Source organism: Peromyscus eremicus, chromosome 16_21 (assembly GCF_949786415.1).
Source record: "Peromyscus eremicus chromosome 16_21, PerEre_H2_v1, whole genome shotgun sequence".
In the NCBI taxonomy this organism is placed as follows: domain Eukaryota; kingdom Metazoa; phylum Chordata; class Mammalia; order Rodentia; family Cricetidae; genus Peromyscus; species Peromyscus eremicus.
In genome coordinates, this window is record NC_081432.1 from 66,899,426 (window position 1) to 66,912,082 (window position 12,657).

At 39.4% G+C, this 12,657-nt stretch overlaps 1 pseudogene; it reads left to right on the forward strand.

Moving 5' to 3' along the window:
* Window positions 1–4,345: 4,345 nt before the first annotated feature.
* On the forward strand, window positions 4,346–7,985 carry LOC131926167 (R3H domain-containing protein 2-like; annotated as a pseudogene).
* Window positions 7,986–12,657: the final 4,672 nt, after the last annotated feature.

Sequence of the window (12,657 nt, forward strand, 5' to 3'; positions counted from 1 at the left end):
AAATTGAACTCTACTTGAAACCTATAATGATAGCACTACTCTTTAAAGTTTGCAAGAATGGACAGGAATTTTTTTTTAATATAATGTGAATCACTAAGTAATTGCATTATAGTGGTTATAGGTTTAGGACCAACATGTAGAGTTAAACACACACAGTATTGACCTATATCATAAAGACAAACAAATACACCAACTCTGTAGTGCCCTACCCACCATGCTGACTCACTCCAGCCAAATGGTACCAGGACCTACAAAGTATATGTGGGGATGGCTCTTGATATAGCATTGCAAATCTTGGAGGACAGTTTGGTCAGGAATACTATTTTAAACTACAGGCAGATAAAACTGGATGTGAGCAATATTATATAACTTCTCTAAATTATGAAAGTCTAAACATTTACTCTTAGGCTGGGTATGTTGGTGGTAAACACTTATAATCCCATAATCTCTATTGTTCTTTGCTCACTTGTTCTGCAGAAAGCCAGCACAAGGTTGTGAGAGTCTCCAGACTGTGTCTTAGTTGATATCCAGGGGAAGCCTGAGACTCTCTGTAGCCACGTGAGAAAATTTGGAAGCTGATTCTCCCTAAATTGAGCCTTGCTGTGACTGATGCTGAACACAATTAAACTGCACTCAATTCCTGGCCTGTGAGACAGTAAGTGCTGAGTTGCTATATTCCAAGAGTAATAAGAAACTTATATTGTTGGCATGGATCCAAAGCCACAAAGACTAAGATATGGTGAAGACAAGATAAGTACACAGAACTCACATTCCAAAAGAAACTTGCAGACTCAAACTTTCCCTCTAGGGCTTCACTGTCAAGATGTCCCTCTATCCTGAAGAGAATACCCCCACAAAGTAACAAATCATAGAAAGTAGAATGCACATCAAAAAAGAGAGTGAGTTGTTGGCTTGACTTCAGCAATGGTTATAACTCAACCAACATACCCAATGTGTTTAGGCTTCCATATCCTAGAAATGGGAAGGCAGTGTGATAAGAGGCATCAGAAAACAGAGCACATTTTCTAAGGTACAGAACTCTCACTGTTTGGGCTTTTCCTTGATGCATTTGCATGATGCGAAAGTCACATACTAAATGAACACAAAGCTCTCCTTTTTAATTCAAACATAACAAAAATAAAATTCAAAACCATATACCAGGCAAATATTAAGTAAGACCTGAAGGTCATACCAATCTGGAGGCAAAATTAAATACAAAAAGAAATAAGATAGTGGCTCACCTTTCAGATTGCATTAGAAATATAGATCAAGCAGAATTTTCTAATCCCAGCCACAATCATAGAAAATGCAATGCTAATATATGAACATGAGTCAAGATTTCTAAGGACAGACAGGTGAGCAAGTGAGCTGTGTGGGTGACTTTCTGAAGACATAAAAGCTAAAGATATGAAATCCTTTCCTAAAAAGGTCATTGGCTTTTTATAAGTGAAAAACATAAAATTTAAATGCTTCGCTCCAGAATACCACAGTCCCACAGTCCTCTCAGTGATAAGTAAACAGCTCACCAAGTCTACATACAAACTAATGACTTGCATGGCTTTAAGATCCTTAGATAAACACTTCATTAGGCTTTGTTTATTGCTAAATTCTGCCCTGTGACAAGGTTTGAGGTTCTTGAGAGACAAAAAACCGGAAGTTACACGACGGGATCTTCTGAGAACATTGATACAGGGACTTCACACCACTAATGAGCATACTTTAAAAGACATAAAACCTTTGTTAGATATCATTAGTAGCACTACACATCAGGAAGGACAGAAAGGCACTTCTGAACAGAACAGAACAGAACAGAACAGAACAAACTGCAATCCCAGTTCCATCATCTTCAAGCTGTTCAAGACTTAGGACAAGTCACCCAGAGTTATAGAGTTTTGGTTCTGAATTTTCCATCTGAAACTGAAGTTCCAGACTTGTTGACCATGAAGGCAACCAAGGTCAGCATCTGATCCCTTCACCATCAATGGCCTAGGAGTGGCCATGTGGCCCACACTAGACAGTTTTCCTCTATGTCTCTTGGGTAGTGAAAGTGTGAGGCAGTGAGCTTCCAGAACCCATGTTTCCAACCATATGGCAAAAATTACTGTGAAAGCATGAAGTTGACATGTAGAAAAGTGTATGGAGAATAGGGGCCAGGAAGAGAATGGGATTTGATACCTTTATTCTCTCTTGTTCTAAAAAGCTGGTACTCAGGGTTATCCTAGCTACTCCATGGATTAGATATCAGCCCCAAGTTCGTCACTTGGCCTTAACTAGTTCACACTGGTTTTGGTCACATGCAATCAAAATAATCAGGACTATTACATTTCACTCACCCATCCTTGGTTTTCTGATTTGGAAAATTGAGAATATGAATATATACAATGCTTGAATTTATGGTAAAGCTGACCTGCATTATATCAAGTACTAAGTCCTTTCTGTGTCCTGTCTGTGTAGGTATTTGCAATATCTACTCATAAATTCTCCAAATTGTAACTTGTGTGGCCTCTAACTTCACAGTCCAGGCTGAAGGTAAGACAACACATATGCCATTCTAAACATTGTGAAGACAGGCAGACTCCAACCTGGTGCTATATCTTTCTTCCACAATCCTCCTGTCATCTCTATTATGAGAACATAAATTCCCAAAGGTAGGTCTTCATAGGGACTGCATCACTAGAAACACCAGTAAGAGATTTTCAAGTCATTCTGTGATAGAAACTCAACCTTAGAGAAAAACACAACTTCCCTTCTCACATTTCATCAGCTATTATGTGCAGTTCTATCTCAAGAAACATAAAAGCATGTTCATGTGGGATACATGTATTTCTATCTCCATCTTAGGAAATATAAAAATATGTTGATGTGAAATATGAACTCAGAGATCAAAGAATTTCAAAAAGAGATTTACCTATTAAAATGTGGACAGGAAAGTCAGACTTTAGAAAGGGTAGCTTGTCAAAAACAGAAGACAAATTTAAAGGATGGAGATTGTGAAATCACTAAGGTTAAGTCTATTCATGATCTGAAAGACAACTTCTCCATTATTATCATGTCCACAAAGGATACTCTGTATCTTTAGAAATCAGATTATGAACATCTGGGTTTTGTTTATTTTATTGAGGAGTGTCTTTGAAGAAGTGCCCAATGTTTTATTGATTTTAAGGACTAGAATTAGACATGGTGACCTTGTTATCTTTGGTTTATCTCATTGTGAGACATCAGTCACATATTTATTCATGATGGCAGAAGGGCAAAAGGCATCTTAAATTACTCCATTTCTATTCATCTATATTTTGCCATGTGGCTGTGGCATTACCAATCTGCTGGCATCTTGCTCCTTGAGTGGCTGGATAAAGTCTCCTGACTCCACCTTTCTTCTCCCTGTATCTTTGCTTGGATTTCTTGCCTTAACTGTAACCTGTCTTGCCATAGGCCAAAGCATCTTCTTTATTAACCAGTGGTAGCAATGCATTCATATTCACATCATACATAAAGACCATCCCACAGCACTTCCCCTTTTCTGTCTAACCAAAAAAGAAGGTTTTATTCAACATAGTAAAACTTCATATAACAAAACAATTCCCAAGTAAGAATTACAGTTACAATATATAGTCTGTATTTGGCAGAATTAAAGAAAATATTCTATTATTTATCCTATCTTTGTGAGTCTAAAGTTTCATATCTAACTTATCTTTTATCATAACTAACTAAAATCATAATTATAACTATCTAGTCTTCAACTACTGGAGTAGTCTATGAGCCTGCATTGTCTCAGCCATTTGTCTTGAAGCTGTTCTGGATATTGGATCATCTAGGCCATAGATTCCATTGGAGACCCCATTGGGGGTCTTCCTTGATGGAACCATATTATCCTGGAAGTATTCCACAGCTTCTCATCTTCTGTGGAAACAAAAGCAAAACTTCTTTTCCAAAGCAACATATCCTTAGACCCAAATTTTGAAGTCAAGATACCTTTAAAATATGTTAGTTTAATTTAGCAGTCCCTAAAATCAAATGTTTCTCTGCAGTTAAAAAAAAAAAAATCACAAAGACAACACAATAATATATAGTATCCAGACTCTCTATATATTTTCCATCTCTATGTGGCTTTTTAAAAATTTTATTTCTTTTTTAAGGACTTTCTCTACCCTTTTTCTTTTTTCTCCCAAGCCTATATATATTTAAACACAGTATAACCTGTTTGGAGGTTTTTTTCCCATCTGAATCTATTTTATTGTGTATCTTTAATCTTTTTCTACCAAGAGAGTTTTTAAACTGCTAAGCTGCGTGGCTAGATCTGAAGTGGAGCCCTGGCTGCTGCCTCTGCCCCATTCTGCTATTCAACATGGCAGAGGTATGTGCACTGCCAATTCTGGTAGCCATGCTTACTGCCCCAGTTCTGGGAAGCAGCGGGTCTATGTAGCCATCAAGCAGCTTGCAGCACATTGCCCAAAAACCCCATTTAAGTGCTCTGCAGCAGGACCTCTGGAAAGAGCTCTCAGTGCCTCCAGCATGAACCAGGAAGCTGTCTGTTAAAGGAGCCATGCATCTCTTAGCTGCCAGCAACAGAGCCTATCTGAAAAAATTCAGCTACCAAGAAGCTACATTTGACTCACATTTTGTGGGTCTAGAATCCTTTTTTAAGCTTTTATCAGGACTTATGTGGAAATTCCAGCCCCACATTAAAATACCAGATGTAGCCAAATCTTTTCCTGTGTTCCACAGCCATTCAGTCCCAAATAAACATACATAGGCTTATATTAATTACAAACTGTTTGGTCTATGGCTCAGGCTTATTGATAGCTAGCTATTATATCTTATATTAACCCATTTCTATTAATCTATATTTTGTCATGTAGCCATGGTGTTTGTTAGAATTCCTAGACACTCCCCTAGCTACATGACCACACATGCACGGTCCAGTAGCCAGGCAAGATGCTTAGTCATCCCAGGGCCTTATGTCCTATGTAATCCATGTGCTGCACAATCATGTAATTTGTGTGCAGTGTGATCACATAATCTATGCTCATGCATGGCATAGCTATGTAAGCCCATGTGCGCATGTGTGGGGGAATCTATAATAGCAGTTCCCACTTATCCCTCTCCCCATTTTCCTTCAAGATCATTCCCATAGGCCTAAGCACATCTCTTCTGTTCCCTTCCCTTAATAAACCCTTATAGTGGGTTTTATTGTACCTTGTGGCTTTTCTCACATGGTGAATAGGGCCACTTAATGAAAGAAAGCATTGTGCCACTTAATAAACAACAGTGTTACCAGTCTGCTGGCATCTTTCTCCCTGGGTGGCTGAATGGCATCTCCTTACTCCACCTTTCTTCTGTATCACTCTTGGATTTCCCACCTGGCTGTAACCTGTCTTGCCATAGGCCAAAGCAGCTTTTTTATTAACCAATGGTAGCAGCACATATTCACAGCATACAGAAAGACCATCCTACAGCACACTTCCTGGTCCTCTTGCTCCTACAATCTTTCTGTCTCCCCTTCTATGATGTTCTCTGAGCCTTAGGTGTAGAGGTTATGTTGTAAATCAGTTGGTGCTGGGCACCTCACAGTTCTCTGCATGTTGTGGGTTTCTCTAATGGTCTCTGCTGCAAAAAGAAGCTTCTTTGATTGGGAGGTGAGAGCAACATCTATCTATAGGTATGAGGACAAGTGTTTAGAATGCAATTAGAAATTATATTTATTTTAGGGAAGGGGAAATAGTAGGTGGTTCTCTAGGGTACATGACCTCATTTTATAATATCTTGCATCATATTTCTCTATTTCAATTAATTTAATCATGATCAGGATTAATGTTTGTACTTCCAGTCTGTTTATTTCTATCTGGCTTCTGCACTATCAGTCTTTTCATTTTATTTTGGTTTTTGCTTATTTAGTTGTTTTTGAGGATCCATTTACATTTATTAATTTTGTTACTTGATTAATATTAACATTAATATATTTTAATAGTCCAAGATATTTGAATTAAATGTACTTATTTTTTATTTTGTGTATGTATATCCAATAAATTATTTTGAGATGAATGAGCTGGAACTACTTAATAAAATATTTTACTTCAACTCCAAATTATGGGAGCCACTGCTTAAATTTCTTGTGGTAAAATATCCAGTTAGTGTTAGGTTCACTGGCCTGGCCTGGTTTTTATTTTTCAGCTCTATCTAGTTTCTCTCTTTCCAGTAAAGGAATTTTCATCTTCACAACAATTTTCTTCCAGCTGACTTCAAACTCTTGCCTCCTGTTTCCATGTACAGAGCTGTCTGCTCTGTTCATCACACCACAGGTTGGTGATATCTAGGTATACTCTCAAATAAACAAACAAAAAAAAATCAAGACCGCTTCAGAAGTAAGTCTCATTCTTAATATATTGGTAGTTGGTTGGCACCAGTTAACCTTTATATTCAGGTCATTTGTGTCTCAAATCTCAAAATATATGGAAGGAGTCTATATATTTTGGACTGTGTATTAAAAGGAGTCGATGAGTGAGTCACTGCACAGCAGTCCTGTGAGTCTTCCTTTTACAATAACACTGATACCTTGGGAAAGCAGGAACTGAAGTAAACCATGGGGACACCCTCTGGTTCAGAAGCAAAATCAATGTCAATGGAATCATATTCCCCAAACAAGTACTTCTTCCATAAAACATGATTAAATATATAACATGTCTTTCTAGCACAAAACAATTTGTTTACTTTGGGAGGAAAACATTTTCTTGCCTCCAAATTTTAACCCAGAATTCTTTGGAAAATTGTTGGATCACAATAATATATTCCCACTCCTTTTATCAGAAACGGATTTTTTTCTCATGTAATATATCCTGATTACAGTTTCCCCTTTCTCTCCTCCTCCCAGTTCCTCCCTACCTCCCTTCCCATCTGGGTCTACTCCCTTTCTGTCTCTCATTAGAAAAGAACAACAAAACATAGCAAAATAAAATATAATAAGATAAAACAAGAAGTATCAAAGCTGGTTAAAACAAACCAACAGAATGTTGGGTCACTTAAATATACTATCATATCATCTGCAAATAAAAATACTTTGACTTCTTTTTGTCCTATTTACATTCCCTTGATCTCCTTTAGTTGTCTTATTGCTCTAGCTAAGAATTCAGGTACTTCATTGAATAGATATGGAAAGAGTGAACAACCTTTTCTTTTTCCTGATTTTGGTAGAACTGTTTTGAGTTTGTCTACACTTAAGTTGATGTTGACTATGGGTTTGCTATAAACTGCCTGTATTATGTTGAAGTTTGCCCCTTAAATACCTAATATCTCCAGGACTTTTCTCATGAGGGGTATTTGATTTTATCGAAGGCCTTTTCTGCATCTAATGAGATGATCATGTGGTATTTCTTTTTGGTTTGTCTATCCAGTCTCCAGCACCCTCTTCTGTCACCAGCCTCAGCAATGTCTACACTGAACTCTGTCCCCTGCCTGCCCTCATGCCGTTCCCCCAGTCTGAGAGTCCTGCACAGGATGATGGGTGCTATTCCCTATTTGATCAGCCATTGCAATACAATCTGTCCATCTGTCCTCCCTTGTTCCATGACCAGTCAACTCACACCATGCACCAAGGACAGAGTGGGTTGAAGCACGGAAACCAAAGAAAGAGACGAGCACTCAAATCTGCCGCCACTGACCTGAGGACAGCAGATGTTGTGCTGGGAAGGGTGCTGGAGGCGACAGACCTCCTCGAAGGAATCACCCGTACAGAGGCAGACAAACTTTTTACCCAGCTTGCCATCTCTGGCACCAAGATCCACTGGCTTAAGGATGCTCAGGGGCTGCCTGGTGCAGGTGGGGAAAACAACAGTGAGACTGGAGAGAATGGCTGCCACTCGGACCTCGCTGTCTTGAACACCCTAGTGGGTGTATTCCCCAGTCCCCTGGCTGCCTAGAGTCACTTCAAACTTCCACTGGCTAAAAAGAACTACCACCTGAGGATCCTGGAGCGAGTGAGCTCCCAATAAGTGGACGAAGGGAGGGACTGGCACCGTAGGAGTGGGGGCAGTGGAGACAGCCAAGGCAGAACAACTGGGCCAGAGTCTACCACCTTATGGCTGAAAAGAGAAGCAGACAGATTCTCACACCAGAACGGAGCTCCTTTCCATCCCTATTTTCCCTGGTTGGTTCCCTTCTGTTTCCCTCTCCTTCCCATCCTTTTCTATAATTTTTTTTTCAGGACAGGGTTTCTCTGTTTAGTCCTTGCTGTCCTGGAACTCACTTTGTAGACCAGGCTAAAAAAATCCGCCTGCCTCTGCCTCCTGAGTGCTGGGATTAAAGGCGTGCGCCACCACTGCCTGATTCTTTTCTATCATTATTTATCTCTTCTCCCACCATGAAATTAATTTATTTCATATTTTTTGGTGAAGTATAATTGAGAAGGTCCCACACTCCCCTCTTCTCCCATTTCCATGCCATCTCAATCTCCTTTCCTCTTTTGGTCTTCATGTAAATATTTATATGGGCAGAATTTAAAAAAAATAAATTGATTTCCCCATTCTGTCATTTCTCCCATCTTGTCTTCCAAAACCCTGTAGAGTTTAATCTTGGAACTCCGCCACCCCCCCACACACAATCCCCAGAACACTCTATGTCATTCGTTTGAGGTTTGTGCCACAATAACAGACACAGTATTCAATTGCACTACAGATGTTTGCTGAGTGTATTCACTGTACATTTTATTTAATCTGTTATTTTGTTTGTTCAGGGAGTTACTTAGGGGAGGTTGTATGTTGAACATTCTTGCACTTCTGAGATGAAGCATACTTGATTATGATGGATGATCTTCTTGATGTATTCTTGGATTCAATTTGCAGGTTCTATTAGTACTTCTGCATCTATGTTGAGAAGGGAAATTGGTCTGTATTTTTTTTTCTTTGCTGGGTCTTTCTTTATGTGGTTTGGATATCAGAGTAACTGTAGCTTCATAAAATGAATTGGGGAATGTTTCTTCTGTTTCTGTTTTGTAGAATAATTTGAGGAGTATTAATATTAACTTTTGTGTGAAAATTCCATGGAACTGTGTGCTAAAACCATCTGGCCATGGGTTTTTTTGGGTTTTGTTTTGTTTTGCTTTGTTTTGGGGGTGGGTGGGAGACTTTTAATGACTGTCTCCTTTTTCGCCAGAGATTATAGGTCTCTTCAGGTTACAATCTGATCTTGACTTAAGCTTGGCAAGTGAAATTTATATAGAAAATTCTCCATTTCTTTTAGATTTTTCCAGTTGGTTGGAATACAGGTTTCCAAGTATGTCCTTGTGATTCTCTGGATTTCCTTGATGTCTGTTGTCATGTCCCCTTTTTCATTTCTGATGTTCTTAATTTAGACAGTCTCTCTCTGCCTTTTAGTTTAAGGGTTTGTCAACCCTATTGATTTTCTCAAAGGAGTAACTATTTTATTGATACTTTGTAGACTTTTTTGTTTCTATTTTATTAATTTCAGCCCTGAGTTTGATTATTTCTTGCAGTCTGCTCCTTTTTGGTGTGATGCTTTCCTTTTGTTCTAGAGCTTTCTGGTGTGCTCTTAAGCTACTAGTATGAGATATTTCCATTTTTTTAATATAAGCACTTAGTGCTGTGAACTTTCCTCTTAGAACTATTTGTATTCTGTCTCATAAGTGTGGGTATGTTGTGTATTCATTTTCATTCGATTCTAAAAAGTCTTTAATTTCTGCCTTGATCCATTTTATTCAGTAAAGAGTAGTTTGGTTGAATTTTTAACATTTCTGTTGTTTTTATGGTTGTTGATATCCAGCTTTAATCTGTGGTGGTCTGATAGGATGCAGGGAGTTATTTCAATTTTCTAGTATCTATTGAGAATTTATTTGTGTCCAAGTATGTGGTAAATTTGGGGGAAATTTCCATGAGGTGCTAAGAAGATATACTCTTTTGTGTTTTGGTGAAATGTTCTATAAATATCTGTTGGGTCCAATTTGTTTATAACATTTGTTAGATTCAGTACTTCTCTGCTTATTTTCTGTCTGGATGATCCGCCTATTGGTGAGAAGAGGGAACTGATGTCTCCCACTATTGGTGTGTGAAGGTTAATATGTGATTTAAGCCATAGTAGCATTTCTGTTACAAACTTGGATGCCCTTGTGTTTGATCCATAGATGTTAAGAATTGCAATACTTTCTTTGTGTATTTTTCCTTTTATATGTATGTGGTCTCCTTGCCTATATATTCTGATTGGTTTCCATTTAAGTCTATTTTGTCCAACATTAAAATGGCTACACCAGCTTGCTGCTGCTTCTTCTTCTTCTTCTTCTTCTTCTTCTTCTTCTTCTTCTTCTTCTTTTTTTCATTGTCATTGTGGTTTTTTTTTTCTTTCATTTTTCTTTATTAAGAAATTTTCTACTCACTCCACATACTATCAACAGATCCCCCCTGCTCCCTCCTCCCATCCCCCAGCCCTCTTACCCAAGCCACCCTGCATTCCCACACACCCCAAATCGAGGTCTCCTACAGGGAGTCAGCGGAGCCCAGCACACTGAGCCTAGGCAGGTCCAAGCCCCTTCCCACTGCACCAAGGCTGTGCAAGGTGTCACACCACAGGCACCGGGTTCCAGAAGCTTGCCCATAGACAAGGGACAGATCTCGATCCCCCCTGCCTGGGTGCTGCCCAAACAGTTTGAGCCAAAGAACCATCTTCTGTATCCAGAGGACCTAGTCCAGTTCCATGAGGGCTCCACAGCCACCAGTCCACAGTTCATGGGCTTCCACTAGTGTGGCCCATCATCTCTGCACGTCCTCCCATCATGATCTTGACGTCCCTCACCTGCAGTATCTCTCTTCTCTCTCATCAGTTGGATGATCTGGCCATGGATCTCAGTATCTGCCTCCATCAGTCACTGGACAAAGGCCCTATGATGACAGCTAGGTTATTTGCTAGGCTCGTCACTAGAGTACACCAGTCCAGGCACCCTCTGGAAAACTGCTAGCGAACCAAGGTGGAGTCAACCTTGTGGATTCCTGAGAGACTCCCCAGCACCCTGCCTCTTCCTATTCCCATGATGTCCTCATCTATCATGGTATTTTCCTCCCTGCCTTCCCACTCTGTCCCTGTTCCAGCTTGACCCTCCCATTTCCCTATGTTCTCATCCCCCACTCCTCACCCTCTGCCACCTGCCCACACTCAATCCACTCATATAGATCTCATCCACTTCTCCTTCACAGGGTCATCCATGTGTCCCTCCTAGGGTCTTTCCCTGTTAGCTAGCCTCTCTGGAGTTGTGGGTTGCAGTCTGGCCATCCCTTCCCTCACATTTAGTATCCACTTATGAGTGAGTATATACTATGTTTGTCCTTCTGAGTCTGGGTTACCTCACTCAAGATGATATTTTCTAGTTCCATCCATTTGCCTGAAAATTTCATGATATCATTGTTTTTTACTGCTGAGTAGTACTCCATTGTGTATATGTGCCACATTTTCTTTATCCATTCTTCAGTTGAGGGGCATCTAGGTTGTTTCCAGGTTCTTGCTATTATGAATAATGCTGATACGAACATAGTTGAGCATGTGTCCTTATGGTAAGATTGAGCATTCCTTGGGTATATGCCCAAGAGTGGTATAACTGGGTCTTGAGGAAGACTTATTCCCAATTTTCTGAGAAACTGCCATACTGATTTCCAGAGTGGTTGTACAAGTTTGCATTCCCACCAACAGTGGAGGAGTATTCCCCTTGCTCCACATCCTCTCCAACATAAGCTGTCTTCAGTGTTTTTGATCTTAGCCATTCTGACAGGTGTAAGATGGTATCTCAGAGTTGTTTTGGTTTGCATTTCCCTGTTGACTAAGGGTGTTGAGCAATTCCTTAAATGCCTTTCAGCCATTTGAGATTCTTCTGTTGAGAATTCTCTGTTAAGCTCTGTAGCCCATTTTTTAATTGGAGTGTTCAGTATTTTGATGTCTAGCTTTTTGAGTTCTTTATATATTTTGGAGATCAGCCCTCTGTTAGATGTGGGGTTGGTGAAGGTATTTTCCCATTCTGTAGGCTGTTGTTTGGTCTTATTGACCATGTCCTTTGCTCTACAAAAGTTTCTCAGTTTCAGGAGGTCCCATTTATTAATTGTTGCTCTCAGTGTCTGTGCTACTGGTGTTATATTTAGGAAGTGGTCTCCTGTACCAATTCATTCCAGACTACTTCTTACTTTCTCTTCTATCAAGTTTAGTGTAACTGGATTTATGTTGAGGTCTTTGATTCACTTGGACTTGAGTTTTGTGCATGGTGATAGATATGCATCTATTTGCAATCTTCTGTATGTTGACATCCAGTTATGCCAGCACCATTTGTTGAAGATACTTTCTTTTTCCAGTACAGTTTTGGCTTCTTTGTCAAAAATCATATGTTCATAGGCGTGTGGATTAATGTTAGGGTCTTCAATTCCATTCCATTGGTCCGCATGTTGGGTTTTATGCCAGTACCAAGTTGTTTTTATTACTATTGCTCTATAGTAGAGCTTGAGGTCAGGGATCATGATGCCTCCAGAGGTTGCTTTATTATACAGGATTCTTTTAGCTATCCTAGATTTTTTGTTTTTCCATATAAAGTTAAGTATTGTTCTTTCCAAGTCTGTGAAGAATTGTGTTGGAATTTTGATGAGGATTGCATTGAATCTGTATATTGCTTTTGGTAAGATT